Here is a 24,392-nt window from a genome sequence, read left to right as displayed (position 1 = left end):
TAGTACAGTTCTTATTTATAATGATTATACTAATAGTACAGTTCTTATTTATTATGATTATACTATAATACAGTTCTTATTTATAATGATTATACTAATAGTACAGTTCTTATTTATAATGATTATACTAATAGTACAGTTCTTATTTATAATGATTATACTAATAGTACAGTTTTTATTTATAATGATTATACTAATAGTACAGTTCTTATTTATAATGATTATACTAATAGTTCTTATTTATAATGATTATACTAATAGTACAGTTCTTATTTATAATGATTATACTAATAGTTCAGTTCTTATTTATAATAATTATACTAATAATACAGTTCTTATTATATAATAGGATATATACTAATAGTACAGTTCTTATTTATAATGATTATACTAATAGTACAGTTTTTATATATAATGATTATACTAATAGTACAGTTCTTATATATAATGATTATACTAATAGTACAGTTCTTATATATAATGATTATACTAATAGTACAGTTCTTATTTATAATGATTATACTAATAGTACAGTTCTTATTTATAATGATTATACTAATAGTTCAGTTCTTATTTATAATGATTATACTAATACTACAGTTCTTATACATAGTTATTATACTAATAGTATAGTTTTTATTTATAATGATTATACTAATAGTATACAGTTCTTATTTATAATAATTATACTAATAGTACAGTTCTTATATATAATGATTATACTAATAGTACAGTTCTTATTTATAATGATTATACTAATAGTACAGTTCTTATTTATAATGATTATACTAATAGTACAGTTCTTATTTATAATGATTATACTAATAGTACAGTTCTTATATATAATGATTATACTAATAGTACAGTTCTTATATATAATGATTATACTAATAGTACAGTTCTTATTTATAATGATTATACTAATAGTACAGTTCTTATTTATAATGATTATACTAATATACAGTTCTTATTTATAATGATTATACTAATAGTACAGTTCTTATTTATAATGATTATACTAATAGTACAGTTCTTATTTATAATGATTATACTAATAATACAGTTCTTATTTATAATAATAATACTAATAATACAGTTCTTATTTATAATGATTATACTAATACAGTTCTTATTTATAATGATTATACTAATAGTACAGTTCTTATTTATAATGATTATACTAATAATACAGTTCTTATTTATAATGATTATACTAATAGTACAGTTCTTATTTATAATGATTATACTAATAGTACAGTTCTTATATATAATGATTATACTAATAGTACAGTTTTTATTTATAATGATTATACTAATAGTACAGTTCTTATATATAATGATTATACTAATAGTACAGTTCTTATTTATAATGATTATACTAATAGTACAGTTCTTATTTATAATGATTATACTAATAGTACAATTCTTATTTATAATGATTATACTAATAGTACAGTTCTTATTTATAATGATTATACTAATAGTACAGTTCTTATTTATAATAATTATACTAATAATACAGTTCTTATTTATTATGATTATACTAATAGTACAGTTCTTATTTATAATAATTATACTAATAGTACAGTTCTTATTTATAATGATTATACTAATAGTTTTTTTTACAGTTCTTATTTATAATGATTATACTAATAGTACAGTTCTTATTTATAATGATTATACTAATAGTACAGTTTTTATTTATAATTGATTATACTAATAGTACAGTTCTTATTATATAATGATTATACAAATAGTACAGTTCTTATTTATAATGATTATACTAATAGTACAGTTCTTATTTATAATGATTATACTAATGGTACAGTTTTTAATTATAATGATTATGCTAATAGTACAGTTCTTATTTCTTATGATTGTATAAATAGTACAGTTCTTATTTATAATGACTTTATTAATTGTACAGTTCTTATTTATAATGATTATACTAATAGTACAGTTCTTATTTATAATGATTATACTAATAGTACAGTTCTTATTTATAATGATAATACTAATAGTACAGTTCTTATTTATAATGATTATACTAATAGTACAGTTCTTATTTATAATGATTATACTAATAGTACAGTTCTTATATATAATGATTATACTAATAATACAGTTCTTATATTATAATGATTATACTAATAGTACAATTCTTATTTATAATGATTATACTAATAGTACAGTTCTTATTTATAATGATTATACTAATAGTACAGTTCTTATTTATAATGATTATACTAATAGTACAGTTCTTATTTATAATGATTATACTAATAGTACAGTTCTTATTTATAATGATTATACTAATAATACAGTTCTTATATATAATGATTATACTAATAGTACAGTTCTTATATATAATGATTATACTAATAGTATAACAGTTCTTATTTATAATGATTATACTAATAGTACAGTTCTTATTTATAATGATTATACTAATAGTTTCTTATTTATAATGATTATACTAATAGTACAGTTCTTATTTATAATGATTATACTAATAGTACAGTTCTTATTTATAATGATTATACTAATAGTACAGTTCTTATTTATAATGATTATACTAATAGTACAGTTCTTATTTATAATGATTATACTAATGGTACAGTTCTTATTTATAATGATTATACTAATAGTACAGTTCTTATTTATAATGATTATACTAATAGTACAGTTCTTATTTATAATGATTATACTAATAGTACAGTTCTTATTTATAATGATTATACTAATAGTACAGTTCTTATTTATAATGATAATACTAATGATACAGTTCTTATTTATAATGATAATTCTAATAGTACAGTTCTTATATATAATGATTATACTAATAGTACAGTTCTTATTTATAATGATTATACTAATAGTACAGTTCTCATTTATAATGATTATACTAATAGTACAGTTCTTATTTATAATGATTATACTAATAGTTCTTATTTATAATGATTATACTAATAGTACAGTTCTTATTTATAATAATAATACTAATAATACAGTTCTTATTTATAATGATTATACTAATAATACAGTTCTCATTTATAATGATTATACTAATAGTACAGTTCTTATATATACTGATTATACTATCAATACAGTTCTCATTTATAATGATTATACTAATAGTACAGTTCTTATTTATAATGATTATACTAATAGTTCAGTTCTTATTTATAATGATTATACTAATAGTACAGTTCTTATTTATAGTGATTATACTAATAGTACAGTTCTTATTTATAATGATTATACTAATAGTTCTTATTTATAATGATTATACTTATAGTACAGATCTTATTTATAATGATTATACTAATAGTACAGTTCTTATTTATAATAATAATACTAATAATACAGTTCTTATATATAATGATTATAGTGATAGTACAGTTCTTATTTATAATGATTATACTAATAGTACAGTTCTTATATATAATGATAATTCTAATAGTACAGTTCTTATATATAATGATTATATTAATAGTACAGTTCTTATTTATAATGATTGTACTGATAGTACAGTTCTTTTTTTTATGATTATTCTAATAGTAGCGTTCTTATTTATAATGATTATACTAATTGTACAGTTCTTATTTATAATGATTATTCTAATAGTACCGTTCTTATTGATAATGATTATACAAATAGTACAGTTCTTATTTATAATGATTATACTAATAGTACAGTTCTTATTTATAATGATAATACTAATAATACAGTTCTCATTTATAATGATTATACTAATACTACAGTTCTTATATATAATGATTATAATAATTGTGCAATTCTTATTGATAATGATTATACTAATAGTACAGTTCTTATTTTTAATAATAATACTAATAATTATAATAATACAGTTCTTATTTATAATGAAAATACTAATAATACAGTTCTCATTTATAATGATTATACTAATAGTACAGTTCTTATATATAATGATTATACTAATAGTACAGTTCTTATTTATAATGATTATACTAATTGTACAATTCTTATTTATAATGATTATAATAATAGTACAGTTCTTATATATAATGATTATACTAATAGTACAGTTCTTATATATAATGATTATACTAATAGTACAGTTCTTATTTATAATAATAATACTAATAATACAGTTCTTATTTATAATGATTATACTAATAGTACAGTTCTTATTTATAATGATTATACTAATAGTACAGTTCTTATTTATAATGATTATACTAATAGTACAGTTTTTATTTATTATTATCATACTAATTTTACAGTTCTTATATAAATTATTATACAAATAGTACAGTTCTTATATATAATGATTATACTAATAGTACAGTTCTTATTTATAATGATTATACTAATGGTACAGTTCTTATTTATAATGATTATACAAATAGTACAGTTCTTATTTATAATAATTATACTAATAGTACAGTTCTTATATATAATGATTATACTAATAGTACAGTTCTTATATATAATTATTATACTAATTGTACAGTTCTTATTTATAATGATTATACTAATGGTTGAGTTCTTATTTATAATGATTATACTAATAGTACATTTCTTATTTATAATGATTGTACTGATAGTATAGTTCTTCTTTATAATGATTATACTTATAGTACAATTCTTATTTATAATAATTATACTAATAGTACAGTTCTTATTTATAATGATTATACTAATAGTACAGTTCTTATATATAATGATTATACTAATAGTACAGTTCTTATTTATAATGATTATACTAATTGTACAGTTCTTATTTATAATGATTATACTAATAGTACAGTTCTTATTTATAATGATTATTCTAATAGTACAGTTGTTATTTATAATGATTATACTAATAGTACAGATATTATTTATAATGATTATACTGATAATACAATTCTCATTTATAATGATTATTCTAATAGTACAGTTCTTATTTATAATGACTATACTAATAGTACAGTTCTTATATATAATGATTATACTAATAGTACAGTTCCTATATATAATGATTATACTGACAGTACAGTTCTTATTTATAATGATTATACTAATATCACAGTTCTTATTTATAATGATTATACTAATAGTACAGTTCTTATTGATAATGATTATACAAATAGTACAGTTCGTATTTATAATGATTATACTATTAATACAGTTCTTATTTATTATGATTATACTAATAGTACAGTTCTTATCGATAATGATTATACTAATAGTACAGTTCTTATTGATAATGATTATACAAGTAGTACAGTTGTTATTTATAATGATTATACTAATAGTACAGTTCTTATTTATTATGATTATACTAATAGTACAGTTCTTTTTTATATGATTATACTAATACTACATTTCTTATTTATAATGATTATACTAATAGTACAGTTTTTATTTATAATGACTATACTAATAGTACAGTTCTTATATATAATGATTATACTAATAGTACAGTTTTTATTTATAATGATTATACTAATAGTACAGTTCTTATTTATAATGTTTATACTAATAGTACAGTTCGTATTTATAATTATTATACTAATAATACAGTTTTCATTTATAATGATTATACTAATAGTACAATTCTTATATATAATTATTATACTAATAGTACATTTCTTATTTATAATGATTATACTTATAGTACAGATATTATTTATAATGATTATACTAATAGTACAGATATTATTTGTATTGAATATATTAATAATACAGTTCTTATTTATAATTATTGCACCGAATTGAATTTTTGATTGAGTACATTTGTTATTAAAATAGTTTTGAGCCATAATCCCAAAGAGATCGATGACGTACTTTTTAACACTCTAAACTGAAATAATCATCTCAACGCTTAATATAATTTAATTAACAAGTGCGTGAATTGTCTCTCCAGTCTTTGTGTTTTACTACTAATAAATACTAAGATTTTTAAAAGTTATTATCAAAATACTCTGATTGATAGATTTGTTATACTTATTACACTGGGCAACACTTTTTTTTATTTTTATTTTTAATACTTACAAGTCACTTTAAAACTATCTCTCATTTTAACTTCGCATGACCGGCATGGTCAGGCGGTTAAAGCGCTCGTCTCGTAATCTGAAGGTCGCAGGTTTGAATCCCCCTCACACCAACCGTGGTAGCTTTTTCAACCGTGGAGTCGTAATAATGTAACGGTGAATCATACTATTCGTTGGTAAAAGAGTAGCCTTCTCTCTAATCTTACACTGCTAAATTAGGGACGGTTAGCGCAGATAGCCATCATGTTGCTTTGCGAGAAATTCAAAACCAAATAAACAGTTAAAAGTTACGGTTTATTTTTGTATCGTTTCTGTGTGGTAAATCCAATCGCATGTATTCAGGTGTATTGAAAGTAAATTAGAGAAATGAACTGCTATTATGTAACGTGCAATGGCTATCTAACTTGTATGAAGTCTTAATTAATACAAGTTAGATAGTCATTGCACTTTACATAACAGCAGTTTATTTCTGTAATTTACTTTCAATACACCTAAATTTAGCAGCATAAGACTAGAAGAAAGGCAGCTAGTCATCACCATCCACCGTTAACTCTTGGGTTACTCTTTTCCCAAAGAATAATGGGGTTGAACGACACATTATAATGCCCCAATGGCTGAAAGGGTGAGCATGTTTGGTGCGATGATGATTCGAACCTGCAACCCTCGGATTACGAGTTGGGTTTTTAACCACCTGGTCAGACTGTAAACAAGAGTTACATTCGACATGCTATTTCACTACACAAACGGGATTTGTACGGCCAGAATTATAGATCCCACCACCAACGACTCAGCAGTAAGTTTGAAGGCTTATAAAACTAAAAAAGACTAGGTTTCGATACCGGTGGTGGGCATAACACAGACAGCCCATTTTGCTGCTTTGTGCTTAATAACAAACAGTCAAACAAAGAATCACAAAACATAACGTTCCACCACCCTTACCAGTAGCGTCGCGGAACGTCTACAGGTTTAAGACGCTAAAAATTGGGTTTCATACCCATAGTAAACATAACACAGATAAATCATTATTTACGTTTGTACTTAACAAAAATTAAAACGTAAGCAGAACGTAACGAAAACACTAAACAATTGAAACAAACTACTTTAATCATTAATGAGTATGTAAAAATATTATTAATTTAATGAGCTGCAACCCAGCATGGCCAGATTGTTAGTGCACTCGACTTGCAACTTGCGGATCGTGGGTTTGAATCTCAGTACTAAACTTACTCGCCCTTTCAGCCGTGGCGGTTTCTTCTCTCTAGTCTTACACTGTTAAATTAGGGACGACTAACGCAGATAGCCCTCGTGTTTCTTTGCGCGAAATTCACAATAAAGGATTAAGTGCCAAAAAATGTGCTAAGTTGTGTGGATACCGTCATACATCTCGTCTGGGTGTGAGAACTGTGGGCATTGAAACCTATGGTACTGCTTATACCGTTAGTATTTCCACTTATAAGGAGCTGATTTCTTCTCTTTTTATTATCCAAGATATTATTAGAATTATGGCCGAAACTGTATTTAACATTGCATACTCTTGGTTATACAGGTATATTAAGTTAGATAAATTACTTACAAGGGATTTTGTTTTCTCTTATCTTAGCAGATGGTTTTGTATAATAAGAAATTACTAATAAAAATAACAGTAATTATTACTCAGTATAATAAACGTAAAAAGTTTTAAGTTTTATTTTATTTAACTATGTTCGATTTAGACCATCTACAACTTGTTTGTTAATCGACAGCCTAGTACAGTTATTACGTTACAGCTCATGGCAGGAAAGTTTATTCATTTGTCTGAACGGCTTTTCTTGGTGTTCCCCGCTAGTACAGCTGTATGTCTCCGGATTTACAACGCTAAAATCAGGGGTTCGATTCACCTCGCTGGACTGAGCAGATAGCCCTTTGTGGCTTTGCTATAAGAAAAACACACACACCTTTTCTTGGTAAAGGGTTGCAAACCATGAAATTTCGGATTCACGTTCTGAGCACGCTATCGACTCGGCCACACCCAACATTTATGTATGTTTGCTTTTCATAGCAAACCAATTCGGGCTATCTGCTGTGTTGGTTGAAGGAATCGAATCCCTAACTTTGGTGTTGTAAATATGTAGACTTACTGCTGTCCCACTGGGGGATGCTCAACATGCTTGGAAAGAAAGAAATTAAACATTTCAGTGTCATGCTAGAAGTTTTGAATTGTTTATTTTGACAACAATAGTCTGTTAAAATAAACAAAATTATCTTAACTTAAATATTACTGATTGTTACAAAATATTATATAATATGACAGAAATGCCAAATTATACATGTAAAAAATATATTACTGTCAAAACATAGACATCAGATTTTGTATTGAAATATAATACAAATGATTATGAAAATATAACGAATTTTGTTATTATAAGAACTCTGAATATATTTGAAATATCCATACGTGTAAAAGTGGGGGTACACTGAAATATATATATATACATATATATATATACAAAATGTTTTCAAAAGGTGTAAAAATAGCCTCGGATACGATCGAAATGTATCATTTCCCGTGAAGATTTAAAATTTTTCTCGAGACCGGCACGCTCTAGAATCCAACGTTATGGCTTCGCCACTCATTTCCTTCTTCCTCCACATGTAACCTCATTTTTAATAGGTTTCCACCTACGTCCCTGATAGTTGAAAAACAAGTAATAATTAAAAAATGTTAATATTGTTCAGTTGCGATATATACATATTATTCAGCGCTCCTAAGTTCTTGTTTAACTGTTTCGAAAGTAAATTTATTGCAAAAAAAAACAGCACTTGGTGATTCAACGGTAAATCTGTGGGCTTATAATGATAAAAATAGGGATTTGATACCATGAACGTTTGTTGCGCATTATGTAGACTTGCGTTGAGTAACAAATAAACAGAATTACTAGAAAAATAATTAGAAATAAAACATTATTTTTCATGTTAATAAGGTGTGGATATTAAAAGATGTATAAATTATTTTTATTTTGTAAATTTTACTTCTTGTTATTTTTGAACAGTTGAGAAGATTATGTCAACAGTCGGCGCTGTCTTCAAGTTAGGTTAAGCACTGGATGAAAGATATCTGATATTTCATTAGGTTAAGCACTGGAAGAATGATATTTGATATTTCATTGAGGGTTCTCTCACTTCCTGGACAACACATTCAGTGAAATGAAATGCACGACCATGAAAGCTACCGTAAAGAACACGTGCGTTTCACGGTTTGTAGTGAAATGAAATCTAAAACTGCATGCTTTGAAAATGAGAACAAACCAGACTATTTATTGCACATTTGCCTCACTAAACTCTTATTTGAACGTAAATACGTTTAAAGACAGAGTGCCTTCAACAGGCTATTCGTTCTGTATGATGTCTTTCTTACCAGATGTATGCTGATCCCCTGCGGGTTTACAAGGAACAGCTGTTGACGGAGCTTCCGGCCAACATATTCATCAGTGTTCATCCGATTGACGACTTAATCTGTAAAACAAATATATCGGCAAATCGGTCAAGTGGGGAATTTTGGATTAGAAATCGGTGGTTTTACTGAATTACACTCGTCATAGAAACGTAAGATATTCGAATAGTTTACTAGCTTTCTGAAAAATACAGATCTCCAGTGATTAAAAAACCTCGTGTATGCTGATTAAAATGTTTTAACCTTTTAAACCTATCGCTATTTATATATATATATATATATACTATCTAGAAGAGCATTGAATATACTTAATTTCAACCAAACTGTTTGTTTTCAAGGTCCTTTATCTATTAATTTAGCAGTTTATATTTTACTTTTACTTAAACCATTTACTCCCCAGTTACATCAAGATTTTGTTTTTAAGAATTTCACACAAAATTACAAAAGAGAGTATAGCCACTCTAATTTTAAACTAATGTACTACAACTTGTTTAGCACTAAGGAACTGGTTGTGGCGATCGGTTCAATCATTGTCATGATTACTAGTCTATCGAAGCACCTAAGTCTAATTATTAATTGATAATTAATTACTAATTAAGCATTGTGATCGTCTAAGCTATTAACCATGACAAGGATAGAGCTTTTGTTTCAAAATTCGCGCAAAGCCGAACAAGGGCTCTCTACGCATTTCCTTAATTTAAACTAAATAAATCCCGGCATGGCCAGGTGGTTGGAGCGCTTCACTCGTAATTTGAGGGTGATGGGCTCGAATCCCCGTCACACCAAACATGCTCGTCCTTTCAATCCCACTATTGAAATGTGAAATATGGAGCATTTTCAAACTTTACACAAGGGGTTGATCACACCATTGCACCTGTTTGTTTTCCTAAACTTTGCTCTGCCTGGCATGGCCATGTGGTTAAGGCACTCGACTTGTAATCTGAGGGTAGCGGGTTTGAATACTTGACACACCAAACATGCTCGCTCTTTCATCATTGAGAGCGTTATAATGTAATGATCAATCCCAATATTTGCTGGTAAAACAGTAGCCCAAGAGTTGGAGGTGAGTGATGACTACTCGCGATATTAAAACAAACCAAATCAAGAATCTTAATTTTGAAGAAAGATACACGAGGGTTGTCAGCAGTAGCCGTCTCTAATTTATCAGTGTAAGACTAGAGGGAATGCAACTACTCATCACCACCCATCACTAACTCTTGGGCTACTCTTTTACCAACCAATAATGAGATTGACCTACACTTTATAATACTCCCAGAAATGAAAGGACAAGCATGCTTTGGTGCGACTCTCAGATTACGAGTCGAATGTCCAAGCCACATGGCCATGCTGGGCCCTATTCCGAAGTGAAGGCCTTGGTTGCAAACAAATAGTCTTCCGGCTCCAGAAAGCCAATACCATGAGGCTGGACGTATTTTCTGGTACCATTAATAAAAGTATAGTATAAACAAGCATTTGAAGCTGATGAAACTCATAAGTTAACTATCCACAGGTTCTACCTATACGTGTATATTAATGGCTTGTATCATGAAAAATGTGGTCGAAAAACTGGAATCTCAACAACTTCACTGGATCAGACGTCTGGAAAGCCCATTATACAGTTCAATTGGTTTGTTTAAACGCGGTCGTGGTAGTAGGTGTCCGCATACAGCAGAAGGTGTATTATAGATTTATCCACTCTTCACAGAAATTTGTTAGAACTGAAATCATGGTTTCAGGCAATGGAATATAATCACGGCATTAGATAAAATAGTTGCAAGAGCAGCACGAGACCTAGAACACCGTGTCTATAATGTGCGATTAATCCTCAGTAGAACAGTTTATTATTTGACTCTTTTAAACCCAGTCTTCTCTGTTACATCTGAGACGTGCACAAGTGCGTGACTTGCCTAACTGCCTGATATTTTGGTATTTTAATAGACACATTCTCCAAAGCTCATTCCAACGCTATATGAATTTTGCTATAAGTGTCTGCCAAAAAAAAATATATATATATATTTCTATCTCGCATTGGACGAGCTCTTTAAATGTCTTCTCTGTCTCCATGCACTGTTTTGTTTATGAATTTAAGGTATCAGCCATAAAACGACTAAACAACTTCTAAAATATTATAAACTTTAACTCAGAACAAATCCTTAAAACTTTAAAGCTGCTTTTGATATAAAAGAGGTTGAAGACTTACAGATATTTGGAAATATACTGGACCTAGACTAATGATTAACGTCCCTGAACTGTGAATTTTCATTTTGGGGCTGAGTCTGCGCCTGAATAGAGACGGTGAAATCCCACTATTCAGTTAGACAAGAGTTAGTCAAGAGTTGACGCTATGTGCTCTTAATTACTTGTCTATTCTCTAGCCTATCTAGTTTGTTTGTTTTTTAATTTTGCGCAAAGCTACACGAGGGCTATCTGAGCTAGCCGTCCCTAATTCACCAGCGTAAAACTAAGGGAAGGCAGCTAGTCATCAGCACCCACCGCCAACTCTTGGGCTTCCCTTTTATCAACGAATAGTGGAATTGGCCATTACATTATAACGCTCCCACTACTAAAAGGGCGAGAATGTTTGGTGTGACAAGGATTCGAACCCCCACTACCCTCAGATTATAAGTCGAGTGCCTTAACCACCTGGCCATGCCAAGCCTCAGCAAAAATTAAGGAAAACAAACAGGTGTGATTAACTTCTTGTGTAGAACTCGATAATGCCCCATATTTTACATTTTTTAACTTTGAACTCATTTGAATATCTAATTAGAGTATGTTTCTAAACAACTCTTATTTGAAGTTTAAATGTGTCATTTTAATATAGAATTAACTTGTTTAGTAAGTATAAATTGCATGTTAAATTTACTTTTACCTTAAATTATCAATAAAGTACGTATATATATATCAACGTGGTCAAATTATGATTGGCTATATTCACGGAACTCCGTTTGAAAATAATTTGTATATTAGTAAGATATGTCTGACCCTAAATAAATAAATGAACAACCACAGTGACTGTAACATACTAATACTAACAATTATAAAATCATGTCCCGAAAAAAGATGTAAATACAAACCATACTGGATTAAAATCCTAACATAAATAAACATCCAGTTGTCTTCGACTCGGAGGAGCAGTCATAAAATGATCATTTACTTATGTTCTATCAGTTGCTAACTAGTCACGACACGTACCATAATTTTAAGGTTCCTCAGATGAACAGTTTTCATAACCTAAGCCATACTGTTAATTGAATGAGTAATCTTTCGCAACACCTAAATTATTATTTCCTAAAACATTTACCTTTTGTAATTTCCTTGGTTATTTGGACAGTAAGTTGCGTTAAAATCTTTGTTAAAATTATTACTTGAAAGAATCAATAAACTGAAAGTACAGACTTTTCAACAATACTCTTATTGAATTTATTTTCTAACAGACGATGGCGCTGATAAAAACACGACTACATGAAACAAACGGAAAAGTGTTCCCCAAACCTGGTGAACTTAGGAGCGAGGTTAATTAGTATAACAGTAGGAAAATCTTTCCACACATAACGATCGCTCTGAAGTGAAAACTTAAGTGTCGTTTTAAGATTAGAGGCAAAGTTGACCAAAATATCAGCCAGACAAAGCAAGTTTTAAATGACCCTTCCTGTTTGTTTAGAGAAAAACTACGTCGGTTTTAGAACCAATGAAGATTACGAGTGAACCGTGATTAGTTTAAGAAGCACCATATGAACTAAGGTGGATCGTATTCGTTTAATTTCAAAACGGCAGTCCTTAGAAAATTGTATAAATTGTTTGACTGTGTAAAGTTACGTTACGTGATTAAAAATATAAAATTATGAACTTCAAAAAAAGTAAGATCAATACAGCTTTTATAACGAAATAATATTGTTAAAAAAGAGGTCAGCAAACTTCAGTAGGGTTAAAATAAATCTAAAGTTATACAACGTTGTTAATAGAAGGGACAACTTTCAAAGGTATAACACTACATAATGCTCTGTTTTACGAATTAATTCCCTCGATCTATTTGAAAACACGGCAGAATATTAAAAATACGTAGTGATAATACTTATAACGTCTTTATGTAATACTCTTCTATATTCGCTCTACATAACAACAAATAAGATGAATGGCTCTACTTAATAACACCCTATTCTACTCGCCCAACATAACAACAAATAAGACGAGTGGCTCTACCTGATAACACCCTATTCTACTTGTCCAACATAACAACAGATAAGATAAGTGGTTCTACCTGATAACACCCTATTCTGCTCGTCCTACATAACAACAAATAAGATGAGTGGTTTTACCTGATAACACCCTACTCTACTCGCCTAACATAACAACAGGTAAGATGAATGGCTCTTCCTGGTAACACCCTACTCTACTCGCCCTGCATAACAACAAATAAGATAAGTGGTTCAACCTGATAACATCCTATTCTGCTCGCCCTACATAACAACAAATAAGACGAGTGGCTCTATCTGATAACACCCAACTCTACTCGTTCTATGTAACAATGAGTAAGACGAGTGGCTTTACTTGCTAACACCCCACTCTTTACTATCAATAATTCTGTAATAGAATAACTAATAAAGATTTCATCTAAACTGATATGAATTAATAACAAAAGCATTATGTTACGCTCTTTGTTATAGAAACTCTATTTCTGTGTACGTTGTTGTTTTGTTTGCATTTTATACAATTATAATAATTTTCATATAATTGAAATTAAATTATTTTCATATATCTCCTAAATCATTCTTTTGGTAGAGGATACTATTGAAATTTCGTATACTTGTGTATACTGTACTAATGCTGGAATGCCTGTCAGTGAATTCCATGTTCTTTACTCGTACTACAATCTCACATAATGGCCTGTCGAAAATTACCTTTTTACTGATTTTCTTTTCAACTTAAGATGTTGTCAGAGTGGGTCTTAATGGAAAAATAGAATCATTTCATATTATGTAAAATATGCGATTTTTTAATTTTTTCTAGAAATTAGAGGCAGGATACATTTTTTATCGAGTAGAATAAAGTGTATGTTAACTTGGAAATTAAAAAATTTTGTAGATGCCCCCTAAAGGGGATCTATGGTGTGGCTTGTCGTTCTGTCCACAGCAGGGAACAACGGGAGAACACTGTAGCATCATGCAGTGAACTTTATTTAACTGTTAGTGTGCTGTTCCTGTGGATGACAGCTACAGCCTGTTTCACAAACTCTGAGGAAGAACGGTGGGCCTTCAGGCACTGGATTAGGTCTAACAAGTCAGAATTATGTCTGTGACAGAAAAATATGGACATCTCTTGTCCAAAGCCTATTATTATAATGGTTTCTCGTTCATGATGAGGTTTGAAAACTATTGACACCCTTCTATCAGCTACCACGAGACAACATATTATAGCGTCTAACGTAGCAGAAAAGAAAATTGTACTTAGATTTACACGCCAGTGTATGGATTGAACTGCCTGACAGTGATGAAAAAATGGTTTAGTCTTTAATATTTATTTATATTGAAACTTAACTCTGATAAATATAATGTATAATTTTAGTTGAGCAACTGGCAAGAACTTTAAATTAAATTCTGGACGATACGAGTCGAGTGTCATCAACATTGTTTGTTGAAACACAAAGCTGCACAATAAGTTACCTGAGCCGTGCACCGCGCAGGGATCGAACTCAGAATTTGAGCATTACTTACATCTGAATCACTAGAGGAGTTCTAGTTGTATTTTACCGATTTCAGTGCTAACAGTCAAATCACAACTGCGTTTAAACTATGTAGGATTTTTTTCCTTTATTCACCACGTGTAAGATGACCATAGAAATGCAAAATTATTTAAAATGAAGAATAGATTCACTTATGAATGTTGTCCACCTACTTTCAGGTACCAGTTTTAAGTTTTTCATCCTAAGTTTTGTCACCTACAGTCTGTTAGAAAGGCTTAGTATTAAATTATAACAGATTTTACAAGACGCACTGTAGTAGGACTTAAACTATTTACGTTGACTTTCGTTTCAATTTGTTTTTTTTTATTGGCCATTCCGTCACTAAGTTAATCTCACGTTCATACACGTTCGTCATCGCGTAGCCTGATAAATAAAATTTTGAAAACAAATAGTACTGAAATAAGGTATACAAATAAACTGGATTCTTAAAAAGGCGGCTCGGCATGGCCAAGCGTGTTAAGACGTGCGACTCGTAATCTGAGGGTCGCGGGTTCGCATCCCCGTCGCGCCAAACATGCTCTCCCTTTCAGCCGTGGGGGCGTTATACTGTTACGGTCAATCCCACTATTCGTTGGTAAAAGAGTAGCCCAAGAGTTGGCGGTGGGTGGTGATGACTAGCTGCCTTCCCTCTAGTCTTAAACTGCTAAATAGGGACAGCTAGCACAGATAGCCCTTGAGTAGCTTTGTGCGAAATTCACAAAAACAAACAAACAAACTTGAAAAGGTTTCTCTGATGAAATGTTCCAATATATTGTTATAACCACAATATTCAACTGTTGTTCCCTCACATTTCAGATTATTTATGTGCTGTTCGAATGAATAACTAAAACAAGTAATCTCTGTGTGTTCTGCGCTCACGGCGAGTATCGAACCTCAGTTCTAGAATTATACACATTCAGATGTACCGCTGAGCCATCTGAGAGATTAAAGTCGTAATGAAAAGGATGAAAAACTGTAAACATTTTGTACGTGTTTATGTATTTTTATATCAGCGCATGAGAAAAAACAATGTCAGAAAGTCCTATTTTTGTTGTCAGTTACAAGGTTACTTTAAAGGTTATCTGTGCTATACACATTGCAGGTATGAAAACCATAATTTTTGCGTTATAAGCCACTATACTTACAATTAAGCCACCGACAGTCTCTGTAAGAAATAATTTAAATATTAAACAAAGCACTAGGAAAGGGTTGCTGAAAGTGCTAAAGGCTGCACGTGGAGCAAAACTACAATAATTAAAAAAACAAACAATGTGATTTTATGATGGCCAATAAGATATAATTTTGAATTTTGTCTTACAAATTTTATTCACTTTCAGACGGAAGCCGTGAACAGAATTACTGCTTTTGTTACTTGTTTGGAAAGAAACATTTTCACGGTTTGCTATTAAACTGTACTTGAATGCAACAAGAAACGAGTGAAAGTGTATAAATTTCAAACTTATTTCTTCACTGATTGAAACTGATTTTTCAAATCTGTAGTCTTAGTAGAAGTAACACCGAGCAGTTGGTTCTAGGTAGCTCATTTAACCAATGATCTTCATTAGACAATGTAAAAGAATAATTTAATATTAAGTTGATTTAGAAACACTTTGTTGGTTCGGCTCTCTAACACTAAAAGTTAATAATATTGATATATAACAATATTTATATTTAGTTAAATCAAATTAAAATTTGTGCGACATAAAACAGGTTTTTCTCAAAATATATTGCATGAACTTCAGCTAATATAGTTTGTTATACAAATATTAAAAATTAAATTTCTAGTCTTAGGAAGTTTAACTTTGAAAATATTACTTTACATCAGCAAGCATGAACAGCATATGAATAGTTGATTAAGTGGCTGTATACAGATTGAATTTAACGCTACAGATATGAAAAAAAAAGATATTCCTACTCAATATATAGAGGTGGAGCTTGTTTGTAGCATTGGGTTACAGACTGAAAAATTTGGAGCGATAAAATAAAAAAAAAAAGAAATTGTTTCCATTTAAAGCTAGTTCTCTGTCTCCACAGCAAAATAAAAACTAGTTTCAGTTTTTTTTTATTAAACTGGACTTTGAACTGTGAACAATGGACCTGATTTTGACTAAAACACGTACAAACAAACAATTAATCTTCACTTGAGGTTATGGAAACAAAGAACTTATTTTCGCTTGAAAATATAAAAACAAAAAAATAATCTGAGTTGAGACTATAAAGACAGGGTTAGTTTTGACTTGAGACTGTAGAAACAAAAATCTAGTTTTGATTTGAAACTACTGACAAATGCCTAGTTTGGACTTGAGACTACAGAGACAAAGAATTAGTTTGGACTTAATACTGTAAACAAATACCTAGTTTTGTCTTGAGATCACAGAGACAAACACTTGAAACTATTGAAAATACCTAATTTCGACTTGTAACTTTTGACAAGCACCTAATTTTAACTTGAGACTACAGAGACAAAAAATTAGTTTTGACTTAAGACTATAAAGAAATTCTTAGTGTCGTCTTTAGATTATAGAAGCACAGAAACTTTGGTTTTGTTTCTTTGGTTATAAAGAAACAAAAACCACCCATTTTTCGGTACCATCACTGAATCATATAAACACAGAAATTTTCATTTATGTTAATTTACTTGTATAAAGATAATCTTTCTTAATATGTAGAGCAACGAACGATGAGAAATACAAATATGTTTATTTTACAATAATTTGGTATGTGAATAGTATGTTTTATGACAAAATGTGGAAGTTTATAATAATATGTCTAAGTATCAGCAATATTTCCATGGACTGTATACAAAATCATGGCCGCGAAATTTATTTGTACAAAGTTGAGGTGTCATTAAGAGCTAAAACGTTCTGGGGAGAAAATCCCCCCTTTCAATGTTCTGTGACCTTAATGTTGTAGACTATATCTGATCCAATAAAGAAAGTTTTGAGGTGATAAAACGACGTTCGTTCGACTTTCGCTCAGCTAGAGATGTATCTTCTTGATTTATTGTTTTTATTCAAAAGGCTTTAAATAAATTATTTATTTGTTTGTATTGTTATTATGCACAAGGCTACACAACAGGCCATCCAATGCTATGCCTACCACGGGTATCAAAACCAGGTTTCTAGCAGTATAAGTCTGCAAACATGCCACTGTGTCATTGGGAGGGGCTTTAAATAAATCAAAATATATATTTTGAAATCTTAATTGAATTTCATCTTTTGTAGTTACGTACATTGCATGATGTTGAAAACCAAAAATGAAAGGTTGATGAACTGTCATACATGCTGCATAAATGATTATTTTCTATGTTTTTTAGAGTTTTCTTTCAAAATTACTAAACGGTTACAAGGCAATTAGTCAATAGTACTCTCCGCCACTCTTGGACTACACTTAGTAGGATTTAACTATCACTCTACCATTGTACCCACTGTTCCAAAACGTGGTGCTCGTTTTCTTTTGTTTTCTTTTAATGACAACGGAATGCAAACCACGAATCTTCAGATTAATAATTCAGGCGCGTTAACTAAGAGGCAACGTCCTGACCTTTGAAAGAGATGAAACAAACTTTTCCACAATGAAAACAGTTAAACGTGTATTTCGGTAACTTCAATAAAATAATAAATACCAATAAATTATTGCTGCCTATGGGTCATCGTTAAGCTAGAAGGCATGTGAAGTTAAACCTCCGAATCTGATGCCTGCAGTGGACACAGCAAGGACAAACCACTGCGTAGCTTTTCACTAACCAACAAATAAAAGTTCACTCCAAAATCTGGTAAACGGTAAAACTATGTTGCTTGACTCGGGTTGTTAATCGAAATGGTATTTTATATTATTACAGGGTAAATCAAAAGCCAAAACAATGGTGTCAAGTAATTCCACTGAGGTAACATAGTTTCAAACGGAGTATCCACTTTTATAACTATAATTAATGACTAGAAATAGTTTCAAAGATAGTTTCAAACGGAGTATCCACTTTTCTAACTATAATTAATGACTAGAAATAGTTTGTTTGTTTTTCTAAATCATAATTCTAATGTAAACGATGTTATCATTACCTCTTTAGTTGCTTTCTTACGGAGATTTGGAGTTCCTACAAAAAGCTTACGTACAGGGTGAAACAAGAATTACAAGTCGATAACAGATAGAACCTCATTGTATTTGGAACTTGGTTGTAAGTACAACCTTCTTATGCCTATATTTAAAAATTGAGCAAACAAATAAAGAAAACACTTTTCAAAAAAGGAATTAATGTAGTGATGGCTAATATCAATCCTTCAAAAACATTTGAAACAAGATATTGGGATGACATTTACATCATCTGTACATAATAATACAGACAAGAATTAACATATAGCAATATATAAAACTATTTAATCACAATTGAATTTAAACATTCTATTTTTGTTTATCAACATTCTACTACACTGTGTGCATGGTGTTATTATGTAGAGATGATGCAAATGCCATCCCTACTGTCTTGTTTGAAATGTTTCTGAAGGAGTTGTATTACATTCCCGTCCTTTTTAAAGAAGTTTTCCTTTACTTGTATATTACAATTTTTTTTAGATTTCTTGTAATAAGAAGTGAACTATAAGTGCAAAGACTGTTAAAATAAATTAAAATTATAGCACTTATTAGGGATACAATCTGTTTCAGATCAAACTCACACTGTGATATCTGCTGTGTCCAAGACTACCTGCTGATATTAACCAACCACAGGATTTCCAGATGATATTAGACAACCACAGAACTTCTAGCTGATACTAACTACCCACAGGACCTCCAGATGATATTAAAACTACAGGACTTCCATATGATACTAAACAACCACAGGAACTTCAGATAATATTAAAACTACAGAACTTCCATATTACATTAACCAACCACAGGCTTCTAGATGATATTAATAAACCATAGGCTTCTAGATACTATTAAATAGTCACAGAACTTCCTGCTGATATTAAACTACAGAACTTCCTGCTGATATTAAACTACAGAACTTCCAGCTGATGTTAACAAACCACAGGACCTCCACGTGATATTAAGAACTACACGGTTTCCTCCTGATATTAAGCTACAGAACTTTCTGCTGAAACTAACAAATCACAGGACTTTCTGCTGATATTAACCAACCACCTTCTTGATGTATTACCTCTTAAACAAGACTATATAGAGTACTTTCCAAAGAAAACATCCAGTGGCCCTGTGGTAAGCCTACAGCTTATAAAGATAAAGATCAGGTTTCGATACTCGTGGTGAGCAGAACACAGATAGCCCATCGAGTAGCTTAGTGTTTAAGATCTACCAAACCATAAAAGAAAATCATAACCTAACAAATGGCGTTAATTTTAACTTGCAAATTAATTTTCCTTAAATTAAAAAAAATCAGTTGTACTAACCACTTAAAAATTAAGTTTTAATCAACAGATGTCAAATTTATTTAAATGAAAAATATACTAGGTCGACAGTATTAGTTACTTTTATCAACACTAAATGATATATTTATGAAAGTCCAGATACCACTGAGGGATTAATGCAGCAAAGTTATAAGAGTTGTTTATTTTAATTTCGCGCAAAGCTACATTAAAGCTATCTACGTTAGCCGTCCTTAATTTAGTAGCATAAGACGAGAAGAAAGTCAGCTAGTTATCACCACCCATTGCCTACTCTTATACTAACAAATAGTACGATTAACTATCACATTATAACGTAACCAGAGCTGAAATGGCGAGCATGTTTGGTGCGACGGGAAATCGAACCCACCACCCTCTGATTACGAGCCTAGCGCCCTACCCACCTAGCCATGCTGGGCCTACTGTGAAGGATACATATTAGGTAAACTGGAGACAATCTACAGAAATAAAAGATTAGAATACGTTTAACAAGTATAAATAAATATACTTTTCAGTATTTCACAAATTAAATTATTTAAACAAAATCCATTATGCTTTTTGAAGTACGCTTTTGTTTATGAAAACGTACTACATATATTGAGGACAAAATTTTGTAAGCTGTGAGCGACTTTGTTTTTCACTAAAAGAAATGTAAGTAATTGGTGTAACTGATTATAAACTTTTGTATTCTTTGCAAAATGTTCAACACATTTATTTATTCACTGCTATTTTACTGTGCTGCTTTTATTGCTTAAGTATAGTTGATGACGTTTTCCTTGAAATAATTATTTTGGTTTGTTTGGAATTTGGTGCAAAGCTGCACGAGGGCTGTATATACCAGCCGTCCCCTAATATCTGCATTTATTAAACCTTACAATCAGATATACCTTAAATAAGCAGAAAGTTAAACACAAATGGAACAGTTCACTTTGTGTTTGAGAAAAGAATATAAAGACAGGAGTTCAAAGAAAGAAAGCGGAGAAAAAAGAAAGGAAAACCAGGTGAGATGTGAGAGAGAAACCGATAAAATAGAAAGAGGCGCAGAGAGAAAGCAATATGCTGCGAGTGAGAAACTAAATATATATTTCTATATCTACGTGTTGTTGATTGCAAGTATTAAATAATTGTTGATGTTTATGTTGTTATGAGCTATTTCCTGATAGAAATAAAGGTACAACACAGATAAAGTTGATGTACATAAACAAAGAGAAAACGAAATGCGAGTATAGCATGATTGTAATATTTACTGTGACTAGAGAAACCAACAGTTCATATTATTAGGTATATTATAACTAGAGAATCAACAGTGTTTTACATATTCTCATCTATAGCGTATTCTAACATGGTATAACTGATATTGTTAGGTTTGCTATAACTCCAAAATCAACAGCGTTTTTGGCATATATTTATCTATAAATTTATTATAGCGCACCACAGTTCATTTCGTTAGGTTTCTATAACAGGAAGATAAACGCTGCTTTTATATATCTGTATATATCTATAGTGCCTTGCAAAAGTATTCACCCCTACCAGTAACGTTGAATTTTGATGAAATACAAATAACGTAAAGAATTTTTTAAATAAACTTGTTTTTATTCAAAACTCTAATGATCAAACTTAACACTGTTGTTTGTGAAGAATGTTAAATGTCAACAAAACTTATAAAGACAACATATAAATTAATTTGCTGATTGAATGAGTGTTTAGTCCCTAAGTCAGTACTTGGTGAAAGCATCTTTGTTAGCAATTATTACTGTGATTATTTTGGATAGATCTCTGCCAGCGTTGCTTAATAGCATTGTGTAATGTTTGTTCATTCTTCCTAGTAACATTGCTCCAATTCTGACAAGTTCGTTGGGTACTGTTGATAAACTGCAATCCTCAAGTCTCGTCATAGGTTTAACATTGGATTCAAATAAGGACTTTGACAGGATCACTCCAAAATATTCACTTTCTTCTTTTGAAACCACTCCAGTGTGGCTTAAGCCTCATGCTTCGGGTCATTGTCCTACTAAAATATGAATTTTCAACCCAGATTTAGGTTCTTGGCTGACTCAAGCAGGTTTTCTTCTAGGATTCACCTGTGTTTTCCACCATCCATCTTCCCCTTAATTTTGACAAGCTTCCTAGTTAATCTCTGCTGATAAGGAGCATCCCCATAACGTGATATTACCACCACCATGTTTGACAGTTGAGATAGTGTTGACTTGGTAATGTGCTGTGTTAGGCTTGCGTCAGACATGACACATTGAATGTAGACCAAAGAGCTCAATCTTTGTCTCGTCTGACCGCAAAACCTTCCGCTTTGTTTAAATGCTTTGTTGGAAATTCCATACGAGATTTAAGATGATTATTTTATAGTAATGGTTTATTTCTTGTCACTCACCCATGCAAACCAACTTTGTGTAGGAATCAGGATACTGTCGATGTATGAAGACTAACTCTCATCCGAGACAAGGAACTTTGTAAAGTCACTGTTGTCTCTACAGTGGCATTCTTAACCAATTTTCTGCTTGACTGACTCCTTAGTTTGAAATAGCGGCGTGATCTGGTTAGTGACTGGGTAATATGAAGCGCATTCCTTTTCTTAATTATGGACTTCACAGTACTCAAAGGGATAATCAGTGATTTTGAAACTTTCTTGTAACCTTCTCCTGATCTGTGCTTCTCTACAATTTTATCCCTGACTCGTTTGGAAAGCACCTTCATGGTTGATCTGTTGTATCACTATGTGAGTTGTAGCTTTAACAGGTTCATTTACTCTGAGTCAAGCTAAACCACTTTAATTACACACTGACGAAGACCACTGCACTAATTTTGTGACTTCTGAAACTAATCTTTTTTTTTTGCACCTGAACTGGTGTAGGGTTTCCGTAGCAAAAGGGTAGAATATACTTATTCATTTAAGAATATTTTAATTTTCTTTGAAAATTTATTTCTTATTATAATTTTTTTTTAACTTTCTCAGTTAGAGTAGATTTTGTAGGTAGAATATACCTACACATACTACCTTTATATAGAATAAAGGGTAGAATATAATTATTCATTTGAGAATATTTTAATTTTCTTTGAAATTTACTTCTTACTATAATTTTTTTTAACTTTCTCAGTTAGGAGTAGATTGTGTATGTTCTAAACGTAAAGTTCAAGTTGAAAGTTTCATGATTTCAAGGCCAGATGGCAACAAAATGTGGACACTATAAAAGGTGAATATTTTTGTAAGACACTGTATATCTTTATTATAGCATGACACAGTTTACTATAACTAGAAGACCAACACTATTTAGTTTATACATCTTCGTCTCTAGATTTATTATAGCATGTTACACTTCATGCCACTAGTTTCACTATACCTAGTTAAATTGTGTTAATGTTTTGTTTTTCTCAGGTGTGCATTGTAAGCTTCTAAGCCATTATTTCTGATATGTGTAGTGTTTTATACAACGACCAAGGTATTTCTGTGCAATTGGTATAAAATGCTGTTTGATGTATATGTTTTTCCTATACAAGTGTCGTGAGAGCGTGACACGTTTCACTTCATTGCAGCAAAGTGCCCGTATGTTACATACAGATACCGACCTCACTAAAACTCGTAGCAAATGACTACAGAAAGACGCTGGTGCTTAAGCGGCGTGTGTTTGTGTATATACATCCAAGAATTTATTAATGACTTAAAAATACGTGCGTATAAAGACAGGCCTGTGAAATTCGTCGTACCTCATAAAATGAAACGTTGTAAGAAAGATTAGTTAAAACATGATGCGTCGTAGAAAGTTAGGCGCTGAGTTTATAAGTGAAATAAAACCGAAATTACAGTCCTT

At 30.3% G+C, this 24,392-nt stretch overlaps 1 long non-coding RNA gene across 4 annotated transcripts in view; it reads right to left on the bottom strand.

Annotated features, from left to right (window-relative positions):
- Window positions 1-24,392, bottom strand: part of LOC143247185 (uncharacterized) — a 123,203-nt gene that overhangs the window by 13,117 nt on the left and 85,694 nt on the right. The gene's annotated exons all lie outside the window — the stretch shown is intronic.

The sequence above is a fragment of the Tachypleus tridentatus genome, chromosome 1 (genome assembly GCF_004210375.1).
Source record: "Tachypleus tridentatus isolate NWPU-2018 chromosome 1, ASM421037v1, whole genome shotgun sequence".
Lineage (NCBI taxonomy): Eukaryota > Metazoa > Arthropoda > Merostomata > Xiphosura > Limulidae > Tachypleus > Tachypleus tridentatus.
Note: the sequence above shows the minus strand (reverse complement) of the source record. Positions and strands in the feature narration are given on the sequence as shown.